This window comes from Nyctibius grandis, chromosome 4, assembly GCF_013368605.1.
Source record: "Nyctibius grandis isolate bNycGra1 chromosome 4, bNycGra1.pri, whole genome shotgun sequence".
Taxonomy (NCBI): Eukaryota; Metazoa; Chordata; class Aves; order Nyctibiiformes; family Nyctibiidae; genus Nyctibius; species Nyctibius grandis.
The window spans coordinates 70680194-70691400 of record NC_090661.1 but is presented as its reverse complement, the minus strand read 5'-3'; positions in this window follow the sequence as shown (position 1 = coordinate 70691400).

Below are 11207 nucleotides of genomic sequence, written 5' to 3'. Positions count from 1 at the left end.
TTTGACCACATCTAAAGAAAGATGACCCCAATTTATAAAACATCGCGTTGCAATCGTAACTGCAATGAGTGAATACAGTGTCTGTAAACTTCCCCAGCACAAGCTGGTCTGTATCTAAAAATCCTACGTGTAACCTGGACTTCCAAAAAGGCCAGCAAGTCATTTCTGCTGGCTTTGTAATCCCAGTGATGTTATTTACCTGAAGCAGACTTTAGATGACTGCACAGAGCTTTGAGATGATTCAGAAAGGTCAAGGTCCAAGGTGGGTGGTGAGCCAGCCTGTGCGGCTGCACTGATGTCCTGGACTGGAGAGTGATGTTCCCTTTACAGGAAGAGTCCTCAAATGGCTCTTATTAAACCCATAATTTGGGACTCTCCTATGCCCAAATGTAATGCAAATCTTCTGTCTGTCTGGTTTGAAATTACTGACAATAGAAGGATTAAATGGAAGTTCAAGGAAATGGTTATAATAAGCACCACCTCAGAACCTCCTGCTGTCTCCAATTTTCTTATGTCTTAACCTGCTTTGAACCCTCTAAGTTATGTCCCAGCAATTTCACATTTGTGTTTCATGTTGTTTAAGTGAACTTTTTTTATACAAAAAGGGGTCTAAAAGCACATGTTTGGTGGTAACTGCTAATCCAATTGAATACTGACATAGTTGATACAAGAGATTTCAGTGGTGGTTACAACTGTGATGCAACTCATTCACAGGCAAATAAAGTAAGGGAAGATATTAATGTCTCCCGTCCAGCGTTTGCATTAGCTACAAGACTTGTTCTATGCCAGGAACTTGGGTACTTGATTTGTATATGAGAACCCAGTGGGTTAACCACGTACACTTTACAGCCACTCAAAACCATAAAGGTTACTTCATGTTTTTTAATTCACCTGATCAACACACCTAATTGTTGAGCATCCATCATTTATGGAGCTAGTGGTTCTAAGTACTTCAGAGATCAGCTGCTGCGGTTCCTGAGTTCTGGGTTGCACTTTGGTTTTGTGGGGGGTTCCCCCCACCTCCCCGGTGTGTTACTTCTGGTTTCATGTATCTTGGTGGACAGTTTTTCAAAACGTGGGAGAGAGGATGAAAAAAAGCATGTGGAAGAACTGTATCTCTACAGGAATATGGTGGAAAAGGAGCTATAACAAACCAGCTCCTGATTCCCATCTTTGACTTGTTGGACGGTGCCTTTCCAGTGTCAATTTTTGATAGCTAACAGTTCTTTCTAGCAACTTCTGGGAAACAAGGGGTATGCAAAGAAGGGCTAAAACTCTGTGGAAAGCAGCTTTGAGTTGTCTAGACAGAGCTTCCTTGACATAATGTAGGTAATTGTTCCCTAGCCTCCTGCAGACTACTAGCTCGGAGCAGCTACAGCAGCCCTGTATTTATGCCTGTTAAACCAGAAGTGCTGCCTATTGTTTTTCCTGCCTTCATCACTTTCCACTGCTATAGTCCAGCTATGTTATACCAGGACATTAAACATTCAGCATCCAGAATGTCTAGACAGGCTGCAAGACTGTCTGTGCTCCATTTTTCAGAGTCAACTTTCCTAAGAGGTAAAAGGCTATTTGGAAAGAGAAGGTGGCAGAGCTCCTAGTATGAGATGCATCTTCAGGCTGCCTTCTGAAGCAAATACGGAGTAACACACTCTGGCAGGGATTTCTAGCAGTACACAAAATTCCTGGGCAAGCCTCCCCCTGCTCCCCAGAGAGGCTTCAAGCCTTTGACAATTATTGCTAATGTCTTTAACAGCTTACACTTGTATTCTAAGGATGCAAGACTACATAGAAATGTACCCTGTTAGCTGGTAATGTCCTGTTTAAATAACAGAGGAAAGGACCAAAGGGTGACTTCCTTGCCACAAATGATGGGAAAGATCTTTGAGGCAGAAACAAATGGCTTCCATTTAAAGTATGGGACCTGTGGACCACCAGAGATATTTTGCTATACATATCTGCTAGTTTTAGCAATGCTAAACAAGCAAGCAAACAAAAAAGCTGAACTTTTTTTCCATATAACCTTTGTTTTCTCCAGTGCTGACCTTAGTCACTCTTTGTATAGCAAGAAGCAAGTACTTGTTTCCTGCAAGGTGGAAATGAAGGTTGCCTCTAGAAACTTTCTAAACTGAAAGTTAGATACAATATAAGAGCTGATGATCCTGTTGCTGTTAATCTATGTGCACACTCGGTGTGATTGTGCTGTATATCATGGAAAGCTTAAGCTTTGATTTCAGAGCCCAGGACAAGCCTGGAGGCTTTGTCAGAGGTGGGGAGGAAGGGAGGGCAGTCAGCCTGCACAGCATTGTCTGCTGAATCCTTGTGCTGCTTGCAGGAGTGATGACACCAGGGTGCTCTGATCCAGCCATGCCTTCGGGGTCCATCCCAGCTCCCCCTTCCCTGGGTTGCTGAAGATCCTGGGGAGCTCCGTGATAACCCCCTTAACTTCCAGTGAGGGAGAACAGCATCCTTGTGTAAGTGCTTAGCAACCTGGGCTCCTTAAAGCAAAGTAACTTTTGCTGTATTAAAGAAAGGTGAGCCCTCCAAGAACACACAGTACCAACAAAGCCTTCAGAGATTTTTGAAGCTGTGCCAGAAAACATGCGTCCTGGATGGTCTATGTGCCTGCTCTGTGCCAGTGGGGCTCTCCCACCTCTGATCAGTACAAGCTTTTGGCAGCTCATTGCTTAAACTGGAGGATGCTGGGGCTGCTGCCTGATCTAAAGAACAACAGCTTCATTCTCTCCAAAGATGGGCTTGAAATTAGTCCCACACACAGACTTGGTCCAGTCCCTACTTGCAAGTAAAACTCTCTGCTCCACTGCATGCTGGATCCAGCACTGAGGATGCCCCAAACCCACCATGTGCCAGAAGGATGGCTGTCCACTCGTGTCCTTGCAGCCACCTGTGGCTAAGACCTCAGGATGGAGAGCACATCGCTGCTAGACCATCCCATGGACCAGCAAAAAGGGCAAGAAACTGTAGAAACCAGCTGGGCCTTGGAAAAGAATAAAAAACAGCCAGAAAATAACCTGCTGCATTGAGAGCTGACTGTAAGCGACGGCTGTTTAAACATGGCAGAGTATCAGAGCGCTTGAGGAGCTGGATGTGTGTACGAGAGGAAGGTAGCTGGAGGTGGGTGCCAGTATTTTCTGGCAGAGTTGGGTTGGAAATATCCTTCAACTCCTTAGATAGCAAGCCGGAGATTACGACGCGAAGGAATGCACCGCAAGCCGCTGCTGCGCACAGCCGTGGGAGGGTGGGAGGAGAAGCCAAGCCCCATGGCAGCGGGATAGGAAACAGCCTGGAAGAAGAGAAAATCAGGTCAATGCTCTGAAGTGGCTTAACAGGCCATCGGGAAGCTCTTGGGAAGGAGACCAGCGCAGGGGGAGATGAGTTGGGTGAGAGAAGGTCTCCATGGCAGAGAGATCACAGAATCATAGAGTGGTTTGGGTTGGAAGGGACCTTTAAAGGCCATCCAGTCCAACCCCCCTGCCATGGGCAGGGACACCTTGAACCAGATCAGGTTGCTCAGAGCCCCATCCAACCTGGCCTTGAATGTCTCCAGGGATGGGGCATCTCCCACCTTTCTGGGCAACTTGTGCCAGTGTTTCACCACCCTCAGTGTAAACAATTTCTTCCTTATATCTAGTGTGAATCGACCCTCTTAATTTAAAACCATCACCCCTTGTCCTATCAAGATGGGGTGGTGGTTATTCCCCACGATGGACATCATGATTTCAGCTGGGACCGCTGCTCCATGGGCGGCACAAACACAGTGAAAGCCCCGGGGAGCGGGAGGGAGGTTTAGTGCCACCTTGTCGGGTTCCGGATTTAAGGTCCGCCTCTAAAGCAAATCTAGAAATAAAATGCAGACAGCCCCCCCGTCCGCCCCCCCCCCACCCTGAGAGAGAGAGAGAGGGAGAGAGAGAGACCCGCCTAATTAGTCAAAAAAAGGAGCAAATCTAGAAACAAAATGCAGACAATCCCCGTCCCCTGCTCCCCAAGAGAGAGAGAGAGAGAGAGAGAGACCCGCCTAATTAGTAATTCCAGTGCAGCCCACGTGCGGCGTGCCTGGTTCAATGCAGACAGCCCGCGTGCAGGGCCCGCGAAAATTATAAATAGTTCCAGTGCAGCCCACGTGCGGCGTGCCTGGTTCAATGCGAACACCCGGTATGCTTAACCTGCCTGTAGGTAAAGCACCCCCAAAAAATCCTGACCCGAAATATTAAAGATTCGTGATCCTTGAGTTCAGACAAAGCACAACCGAGGCACGGTATCAACAAACTTGGCTCTGACTTTATTAGGTCCAACACTGAGGCAACTCAATATTCAAGGAAAAGAAAGAGAGAGAGGTAAAAGAAAGAAAGAAACAGAGAAAACAGTTGAAAGAGAAAGAGAAAGAAAATATTCACCACCCTGAGATCCAGCAGCGTCCCGCGGGAAATGCTTCCTTCCTACTTGGAAGATGGCGGTGAGGGTCCCACGTGTTGAAGTGATCCAGCCTCTTTTATAGAGTTTTTCGGCAGAGTCATGTGACTGGGAGCCATCAGTCAACAGTTCGCGCCAATCACAGGTCCGAAGGCGGGACATGTCCGGTTCCTGCGCCATAGGATTGGCCCCTTGCCAGGCTGTCACCGGAGACACGCATCCGGAGGCGGGTGGAGGGCGGGCGCCTAGCTTATTGCGCCATCTTACGTTGCCAGGCTCAGGCATTCCAGGCAGCCGCCATAAGATGTCGCCCGAGCACGTGGTTTATGATTTCTGAGACAATGCTAAAAAGGAAGGGCCAGATTCCCACACCACCCCGTGGCTCAGAAATCATCAACATATAGTCAGTAGTTCGATTCCAGGGGGTGTAGAAAAGTTCGATTCCAGGGGGTGTAGAAAAGTTAGGACAGAAAAAGATAACAGGTTAAAAGAAGGAAAAGGGAAGAGACAAGGAAATGTAGAAAGGTAAGGATAGAAAAAGATAATAGGTTTTGAAGAAAGACAAGGGAAAAGTAAAGCATACAAGGAAATAAAGATAAGTCCAATGACTTGTGATTGGTATCATTCTAATAAACAGAATGAGTCACCTCTTCTTCTTTACAGAAGTCTAACAACAACAATATCATCAATAATGATAAATAGCTTTTGATAAAGTTATAGTGCAACTATAACATGTAAACAAAATGAGAAAAAGTTATACAGTGTAAACACATTTCCATTATCATCAATTTTCAGGAAACAATTACAGTCATTTAACTTTGGCACAAACTCCTTCTTCTGTTAGCAGGTAATCGAGAACCAGCCAATCTTGATTGGCTCTCGAGCACCGCTGATTGGTTCATTGGTGTTTCAGGTTGCGGGTCCATAATACTCAATAATTCGTTGGGGATCATATAATTTGATTCCCAATTCTTAGCTGCCAATTTTTAGAAGTATGGAGCATATCATCCCAATATACCATACCCCAGCCCAATTTTTTTGGTAGTATTTTGAATGCATGGTGCCCGCAAAACCAATAATGACCTTTCAGGGTTCGCATCCCATTTGCAAAGGACTTGGCCATGATCTGGCAGGGCGGTAGTCCTTTGACTCAGATGGTTCCCAGGCCAAAGGGGTTCCCTGTCACACCACAGTTAATGCAATTAATTTAATTCCATCTCCATTTGCATTACCATGCTCCTGCTCATTGTTTCCAAACACAATTTGTACCTAATATTTCCCCAAAGTGAGTGTAATCAGTGGGGGACCAGAAAATCTTCTCCCACCAGGGACTGATTGTAGCACCCTCCCTTTTGGGTGTAACTAATACAATAGTGACCAGGAGCAGGGTGTTGCATAGGCCAAGATGAGGGTGATTCTTTTCACAATCCACTCATGAGCAAGAGAAATGGAGATCCACAATCAACTTTCAGACCAAATGGTCCGCCACACACCCAGCAATTAATAAACTTAAAAGCTTGAGTAACCAATTTTCCCAACAACAAGAACTCATTTTCCCCATGTTAAACCTGAGAACACGGAAGCAAGGTTCTCACCGGGTAGGCTTTGAACAGTATAGGCGAGACAACATACAACTGCCCAAAACAATTTGTCAATGGTGATAAAGGCATATTGCAAAGATTATTAAGGCTATACAATTTAAAACTATACATTCAATCAAAACTTCCATTAAATGTTGCTTTCTTCTTCTGCTTCTCTGAACTTCTATCTTCCGACCTGCAAAGGAACAGAAAAAGAAACTTCTCGGTCCTGTTAGTGAAAGGACCGGATGAGGTTTTAGTTAAAATGATGGAACAATCCATCGTGTATTAATTTTATGCTCCTTTCCCAGGGCATCTTTTGCTTTCCATGCATATTCATTGAACGGAGCAACAAGTACCAGTGGAACTTCTCCCACGGTAGGGAGTTTTACCAGTACTGGTTGTCCTGGATGATAAGCTGAATTTTTGGGGTGATCTGGACCCTTGGGGGCAGGTATGATTGTCGGGGGCTCCGGATAAAAAGCTGTAATTTTCGGGCTGCCAAATTTTCCCCACCGGTTGTTCACCAAAGTGAGAGCATCCCATAACCGGTTTGCCCATCCTGGGTCATGCGGTTTTAGGAATCGCTTTAGTAAGCCATTGGTCCTTTCCACTATCCCATTTGCTTGGGGGTAGTAGGAGTGTGGAAAGTCCATTTGATTCCCTCTTCAGTTGCCCAATCCTGAACCATCTTTGCTGAAAAATGTGAGCCATTATCCGATTGAATCGATTGAGGTTTTGGGAAAGAACTAAACCATCCTTTTAAGGCTTGGATGGTGTTTGCCCCGGTGGCTCGGGCAAACGCTTCTGCCTGTACCAGTCCTGATACCACTTCCACTCCCACTAACACATATTGCTTTCCTTCTGATTTGCGGAAAGGTCCAATATAATCTACTTGCCAGGTTTCCCACAGTCCTTTTCCGCTTTTAATGTGTAGGGGAGGGCTGTCTAGGGGATGTCTGTCGAGTCGGTGACGGCATAAGCTGCACCCGGAAATACATGTTCGACAGTTCTCCCTTGTGACAGGCCAGCCTCGAGCCTGTGCTTCGCAGTAAAGGTCTTTGGCTCCTGTGTGTCCTCGTTTGACATGTAGCCACTCCAATAGTCTCTCCCAATTTTCTGTTACTGATTCATTTTGTAAGGGAGCCAGACGAGACAATTCGTCCACTTTATTGTTCAATTGGCTAGTTAGATCGTCACTGCTTTGGTGAGAGGCCACCCAGGCTATGGCAAAATTCCCTTGTGTGGCAATTCTTAAAATGTCCTGCCACTTTTCCTTTTGCCATACCGGTATCCGGTTGACTTCCCACCCATTTTTCTCCCAGAAAGGAGGCCACTCGGTGCATCCCTTGAAGACAGCAAAAGAATCAGTATAGATATAGACAGGAGAGGAAGATTGAGCCTCATGTTGGAAAACACTCCAAACCGCAACTAATTCACCCACTTGTGCACTACCTTCACCTTCTGTTATGATTTTCTCATCAGTCTGGGCTTGTAAGGCAGTGGCCCGATACTTCCACACTTTTCCCTCACGTTTGGCTGAGGCATCAGTAAACCAGGCATTCAGTAATTGTTTGGAAAAAGGAGGTGCTACTTGTATGACAGGAGGTGGGAGGTTATTCTCACGACTTGGAGAGAATTCCTCCTGTATAGCTAATTTTTTAGGTGTGCCTTCTGATACGTTAAAGATGCTACAATAATGTTCAATTTGTGCATGCCATTTCTGTACAGAAGCTCGTTGTGCCACCCCGTCAGGGGGAGGGGTCCCTGCTATTTCCTTAAAGGGGCCTCTGAGAATGATTTGTTGCTGACGAATGGTGTGCTCAGCCACTAGTAGTGCTAAGCTTACCACAAATAATTCTATTATCCACAACACTCTCCTTCGAGATGTACTATCTCTCTTTAAATTTATCAGGTTTGGGCGAGAGGGCCTCGCTAGAGGACACTTTGCCTCCATACGCCTCACATTTTTAGGTCCTGATTTCACTGGACCATATTTCCACCCATAGTTAATCAATTCTTGAGCTACTTCCCCCCACGTCCACACTTTTTGTCCTGGGATACAGCGATCCGGGGTTACAGCTCTGGTTAAAGCAGCTGTCACCTGTGCACTCTGAGGGGTATTTCTGATAGTGCCTTGCAATTGAATTCCTAAGGGTTTCAATGAATCAGGCAAACCTCTAACCAGGGGAGTCATCCTCTCAGGATCTACCGGTATCATCATTGGGGATTCCTGCCTAAGCTTCAATTCCCGATCATACATCATTTGCAAACAAGCCGCCTAGTGCACATTCTCCACAAGCTGATCCACCGAGCCTGTAAGCGCAAGAGGATCTCCCCTCTCCAAGGGATTCAAACCTCCAGCCCAATAAGCTGCTCGCTGAGTGAGAGACCAAGGGGCTCTATTATCACCAGTAGTCAAAAACACTCCAGGTCCCCAATATCCCTCAGCTTCTCTTTCACTCAACAGAATCTGATCACCACCAGTTAACGACACTCTCCACACATACTCTGTCTCAGACTCCTTTGGACTGCGTGAAAAATCCCTTTTCAACTTAGCCAATTCAGTTGCTGTGTATGGCACCTCCTTAGTAACCATCTTAGGATTATGGTCCTCACTATCCTCATAAGCATATTCGACCTTAACCAGCGGTCGAAGGGGTTGCGTAGGACCCTGCGGTAAATCACATCGTGTCCTCGCTTCCTCTGGTTCCCCCTTACGGTACAAACCATCCCCTTTGTGATCATCACCAGGGGACGGGGCTGCATCAGCTGCCTGTGCACGACTCCGTCGCCCTCTGCAGTCACAAGCACGTAAGTTCTCCACAAAAGCCTCCTGCAAACACCTTACGTTCTCCCGCTCATTCTCTACTTCATCCTGCAGAGTTTTAACCCTTTCCTCCAATTCACAGTTTCTTTCCTCTAAAGTTACCAACCGATCTTGCAACAACCGCACCAAAAGCTCTTTTGCCTGCGGCGTCTGTGCTGAGTCCTCCAACTCCTGCTCTTGCGTTACATCAAATGCACTCAGAATTGCACCCATTCTCTCTAAGTTATTGATACCTTCCGAAAACTCAAGTATCCTGCCGACTACGCCAATTTATAAATGTCGGGTTCCGGATTTAAGGTCCGCCTCTAAAGCAAATCTAGAAATAAAATGCAGACAGCCCCCCCCGTCCGCCCCCCCCCCCCCCCCCCGAGAGAGAGAGAGGGAGAGAGAGAGACCCGCCTAATTAGTCAAAAAAAGGAGCAAATCTAGAAATAAAATGCAGACAATCCCCGTCCCCTGCTCCCCGAGAGAGAGAGAGAGACCCGCCTAATTAGTAATTCCAGTGCAGCCCACGTGCGGCGTGCCTGGTTCAATGCAGACAGCCCGCGCGCAGGGCCCGCGAAAATTATAAATAGTTCCAGTGCAGCCCACGTGCGGCGTGCCTGGTTCAATGCGAACACCCGGTATGCTTAACCTGCCTGTAGGTAAAGCACCCCCAAAAAATCCTGACCCGAAATATTAAAGATTCGTGATCCTTGAGTTCAGACAAAGCACAACCGAGGCACGGTATCAACAAACTTGGCTCTGACTTTATTAGGTCCAACACTGAGGCAACTCAATATTCAAGGAAAAGAAAGAGAGAGAGGTAAAAGAAAGAAAGAAACAGAGAAAACAGTTGAAAGAGAAAGAAAAAGAAAATATTCACCACCCTGAGATCCAGCGGCGTCCCGCGGGAAATGCTTCCTTCCTACTTGGAAGATGGCGGTGAGGGTCCCACGTGTTGAAGTGATCCAGCCTCTTTTATAGAGTTTTTCGGCAGAGTCATGTGACTGGGAGCCATCAGTCAACAGTTCGCGCCAATCACAGGTCCGAAGGCGGGACATGTCCGGTTCCTGCGCCATAGGATTGGCCCCTTGCCAGGCTGTCACCGGAGACACGCATCCGGAGGCGGGTGGAGGGCGGGCGCCTAGCTTATTGCGCCATCTTACGTTGCCAGGCTCAGGCATTCCAGGCAGCCGCCATAAGATGTCGCCCGAGCATGTGGTTTACGATTTCTGAGACAATGCTAAAAAGGAAGGGCCAGATTCCCACACACCTTCTAGGGGATGGACAGGGGCACTGGGCAGGTTTGGGATCCCAACCCAGGCCCCCACCTCCCTCCCACCTTGGCCTGTCAAGTGATGAACAGGGCCAGGGCATGCAGACCTGGGGTTTGCCATGAGCCCCCCTGTGCAGAGGTGGGGAGTTACATGGCTTGGAGGAGCACAAGAAAGCACTTACCACTTCGTTTGGCTCCCTAAAGCTCTCTGCACTGAGCACTGGCCACTTTTGGGAAACCCCATCTCCAGCCAGCAGCCCAAAACCTGACACATCTGCCTGGCCCTGGCCAGACCCTCAGAGGCCCATGGCACCCTGCATCCAGCACTGTCCCCCATGCTGGCGGTCATGGAGATGGGGAAGGACAAGTCCCGAACACTTCTTGGCAGGGGAGTTGATACAGGAAGGTATCTCAGCCGCGTGTTTGAATGCACAGCCAGGAAAAAGCTATTCCCAAGACCTCCCTCATTCTCCCAGCTACACGGAAACATGGCAAGGGAGAGGAGAACAGACCTATTTTGGCCGTCCTATGTGCTTTTCCTCCCCAGGGGCTTTAACTAAGGTCCTGAGAAGCCACTGCCGTTTATACTGAGCTTGCAGCTTCCAGCTCTTTATTTTGCTCGGTTTTAAATAACACAAACCTTGGGCTCCATCAGTTCCTTTGGGACATCTCTTTTTTTTTCTAAAGGCCGAGTCCAGGAGATTTTGCTGCCAGAGTATTTTTTCCAAGTCCCCTGTCCCTCCCTGCAGGGCTGTGGTGTGGCCAGGCTTTGCTTACATCTCTCCAACGTGTTTTAGGCACTGGAGATGCTGCCAGCTGAGCAAAGATGGGTTATTCCAACGTTTGTTCCTTGCAAGGAAACACCTCTGCCTCCCCCTCCATCTCCCAAGTGATGACACCAGATGATGATAGTGCCAGGCCAGGAAAAAACAGTGATAGCAGCACTGGAAAGAATAAGAACAGTTAAAACCCCCAAAGTTCCATCAGATCACATGGAAATTAGGCACCATCTTGCAGGAGTCACTCCTGGATCTCAAAGGAGATGTTACCAAGGCCATGTGGATAACTAGCCTGCGGAGGCTGGTTATAAATGACATGTCCTTCCTGG